This window comes from Piliocolobus tephrosceles, chromosome 16 (assembly GCF_002776525.5).
Source record: "Piliocolobus tephrosceles isolate RC106 chromosome 16, ASM277652v3, whole genome shotgun sequence".
NCBI lineage: Eukaryota > Metazoa > Chordata > Mammalia > Primates > Cercopithecidae > Piliocolobus > Piliocolobus tephrosceles.
Window position 1 is genome coordinate 35,204,058 of NC_045449.1, and position 4,291 is coordinate 35,208,348.

General features: G+C 39.9%; 1 pseudogene; it reads right to left on the minus strand.

Annotated features, from left to right (window-relative positions):
• Window positions 1–1,930: 1,930 nt before the first annotated feature.
• Window positions 1,931–2,028, minus strand: LOC111537727 (annotated as a pseudogene).
• Between the last annotated feature and the right edge of the window lie 2,263 nt (window positions 2,029–4,291).

Consider the following 4,291-nt stretch of genomic DNA (forward strand, 5'->3'; position numbering starts at 1 on the left):
TTTCTCCCAGTTTGTGACTTACCTTTTAACTCCCTTTACTGTGTCTTTCCCAGAACACAAGTTTAAAGTCAATTTTATCAATGTTTTTCCTCCACGCTATTTGAGTTGTATTTAAAACTCATCGCCAAATTCAAGGTCACTAGATTTCTCCTATGTTATCTTCTAGAAGTCTTATAAGTTATGCAGTTTAATTTATGTGTATGATCCATTTTAAGTTAATTTTTGTGACAGGTATAAGATCTATGTTTAGATTCCACAGGACTCTCTTAATTGAAAGCCTTCAAAGATTTATCAACATGTTATTGTCAGTGATCATCACCTTCTCTGGGACAGTCTAAGAGCCCTGGCTGGAGATGAGACAGAGTCAAGACTAACTTCTCAAATGCTGCCAACTTCTATAAACAGCATACTACATTGTCTAATTAGCAAATGTGTAGCATATATAATTTATAAAAGCCTCATGGGCCAGTCGCGGTGGCTCGCACCTGTAATCCCAGCATTTTGGGAGGCCAGGGCAGGTGGATCACCTGAGGTCAGGAGATCAAGACCATCCTGGCTAACACAGTGAAACCCTGTCTCTACTAAAAAATACAAAAAATTAGCATGGCACCTACAGGTGGTGGGCACCTGTAATCCCAGCGACTCAGGAGGCTGAGGTAGGAGAATCACTTGAACCTGGGAGGCAGAGGTTGCAGTGAGCAGAGATTGTACCACTGCACTCAAGTCTAGGTGACAGTGCAAGACTCTTGTCTAAAAAAAAAAACAAAAAGCCTCACGATTTTAATAGAATTTCTGATGGCCTTTTAAAACAATTTCTTAACATAAATTAAAAGTCCAATACATTTTTTCTGAGTAATCTTAAATAGAAATAAAATCAGTTTATAACTATTAGGGATAATGAGAGATTTAATGTGTGTGTGTGTGTGTGTGTGTATTCTCATTCTATGACAGTTGTATATCTTGGGAATTCTTTTTTTATTTTTTAAAATTTTTTTAAGAGACAGAGTTTTACTCTGTTGCCCAGGCTGGAATGCAGTGGGACCATCATGGCCCACCATAACCTCCAACTCCTGGGCTCAAGTGATCCTCCCATCTCAGCCTCTGGAGTAGCTAAGACTAAAGGCATGCACCAACAAACCCAGTTGATCTTAAATTTTTTTGTGGCCAAGCATGGTGGCTCACGCCTTGTAATCCCAGCACTTTAGGAGGCTGAGGCAGGCAGATCTCAAGGTCAGGAGCTCGAGACCAGCCTGACCAACATGGTGAAATCCCACCTCTACTAAAAATACAAAAATTAGCCAGGTGTGGTGGCGTGTACCTGTAATCCCAGCTACTCAGGAGGCTGAGGCAAGAGAATTGCTTGAGCCCGAGAGGCAGAGGTTGCAGTGAGCCAAGATCGCACCACTGCACTCCCAGCCTGGGCGACAGAGCGAGACTTGGTCTCAAGAAAAAAAAATGTTTTTCGTAAAGACAGGATCTCACTCTGTCGCCCAGGCTGGTCTTGAACTCCTGGCCTCATTAAATCCTCACACCTTGGCCTCCCAAAGTGTGGGTATGAGCCACCATGCCAGGCTCCCTGGGAATTCTTTGACTTAGATAAGAAGGCAGATGATGAAATACATTAATCTTAATATTATATATAGTTCATTTTTTACTGAAAGAATTTTAATCTGGGTAACATAAAAGATAAAGTTAGTAGTCTTGTCACTTTTTGAGCAACAATATATACCCAAAACTTAAAAAACAGTTGCCGCTAGAGTATATCAGGATGGTTTTGCTCTGGGCAGCATAGTATAGTGGTTGACATCACGTTAGAGATTCTAAAGCCACACCTGGGTTTGAATCCCAGCTCTCCTGTTTACCAGTTTTGTAACCTTAAGCAATTAATTACTTGACTGTTCTAAGTCTCAGTTTCCCCATTTGTTTTTTTTAAATTATAATATGTAATATTTTAGTGTCGTCCTTGTGTAGGGACCAAGCTAATCTTTTCTGTATCATTTTTAGTATATGTGCTGCTAAAGCGAGCGCCCCATTTGTTTTTGTTTCGTTTTGTTGTTTGAGACAGGATCTTGTTCTGTCACCCAGCTGGAATGCAGTAGCATGATCATAGCTCACTGCAGCCTCAAACTCTGGGGCTCAAGCAATCCTCCTGCCCAGCCTCCTGAGTAGCTGGGACTGCAGGCATGCACCACCATGCACGGCTAATTTTTAAAAATTTTTTGTAGAAGATAGAGGTCTCACTATATTGCCTGGGCTAGTCTGAATTCCTGGGCTCAAGTGATCCTCCTACCTCAGCCTCCTAAATGCTGGGATTACAGGTGTGAGCCACTGCACTCAGTCAAAACTATATGTTTTAATAAAATACAAAGCTACAGTGGGAAGGTCCAACAATATCACAGGTAATACAATTTCCCAGACCATTTACAATAACACTAAAAAAAAAATTAAAATTTGGGTATAAATCTAACAAAACATGCACAGGATCTGTGTGCTAAAAACTACAAAATACTGATTATTTTATTTTATTTTATTTTATTTTATTTGAGACAGGGTCTTGCTCTGTCACCGAAGCTAAAGTACAGTGGCACAATCATGGCTTACTATACCCTTGACCTCCCAGACTCAATCAATCACCTTGCCTCAGCCTCCCCAGTAGCTGGGACTACAGGCACGCACCACCACGACTGGCGAATTTTTCTATTTTTTGTAGAGATGAGGTTTCACTATGTTGCTGAGGCTGGTCTCGAACTCCTGTGCTCAAGTGATCCTCCCACCTCAACCTCTCAAAGTGCTGGGATTACAGGCATGAGTCACTGTGTCTGGCCAAAAAAAGGTTTTAACGACCTAAATAACTGGAGAGATGTGGCATGCTCACGGATTCAGAGGCTTTACAGAGCAAAGACGTCAATTCTCTCAAAATTGATCTGCAGTTGGTTTAATGCAATTCCTATAAAAATTCTAACAGATTTTTATATGTGAACAAACTGATTCTAAAATTTATATGGAAAGGCAAAGGAACTAGAATAGCTAAAAGAATTTTGAAAAAAAAAGAATAAAATAAGGGTAATCACATTAACTTTTTAAAGACTTACTATAGACACATAGATCAATAGAACAAAAAAGAGTAAAAAATAAACTCACATTTGTACAGATAACTAATTTTTGACAAAGGTATAAAAGCAATTTAATGAAGCAAGGATAGTCTTTTTTTTTTTTTTTTTTGAGACGGAGTCTTGCTCTGCTGCCCAGGCTGGAGTGCAGTGGCCGGATCTCAGCTCACTGCAAGCTCTGCCTCCCGGGTTCACGCCATTCTCCTGTCTCATCCTCCCAAGTATCTGGGACTACAGGCGCCCGCCTCGTCGCCCGGCTAGTTTTTTGTATTTTCTATTAGAGACGGGGTTTCACCGTATTAGCCAGGATGGTCTTGATCTCCTGACCTCGTGATCTGCCCGTCTCGGCCTCCCAAAGTGCTGGGATTACAGGCTTGAGCCACCGCGCCCGGCCGGATAGTGTTTTTAACAAGTGGTGATGGCACAACTAGTCTCCTGTAGGAGACAAAATGGACCTTGACCTAAACCTCACAATTTATGCCAAAATTAACAAACTTCAAATGCATAATTTTATCAAATGCTGAACTATAAGACTCTTAGGGAAAAAACAAGAGAAACTCTGTGTGACCTAAATTTAGGGAAAATGTTCTTAGATATGACACCAAAAGTACCACCCAAAAAGAAAAAGTTAATAAATTAGACTTCATCATAATTAAAACTTTTCCTCTGTGAAAGATATTAAGAAAATGAGAAAAGAAGCCACAGATTGGGAGAAAATATTTGCAAATCACATATATTTGACAAAGAATTTATATCTAGAATAAATAAGAAATCCCTAACCTCAACTGTAAATAAGTAAGCAGTCCAATTAAAAAGTGGACAAACAAGTCAACAATGCAATCCCATTTACAGTAGTCATACCCCCCATCCCACCAAAAAATAAAAATAAAACAAAATCACGACATCTAAGCAAGGAGGGGAAATGTCTCTACAAGAACCACAAAACACTTGCAAATGGGCAAAAGACATGAACAGACACTTCTCAAAAGAAGACACACAAGTGGCCAATAAACATGAAGAAATGCTCCACATCACTAATCATCAGGGAAATGCAAATTAAAATCACAATGAGATGCCATCTCACATCAGTCAGATGCCAGAATGGCTATTATTAAAAACTCAAAAAACAACAGATGTTGGAAAGGCTGTGGAGAAAAGGGAACACTTATACACTGTTGGTA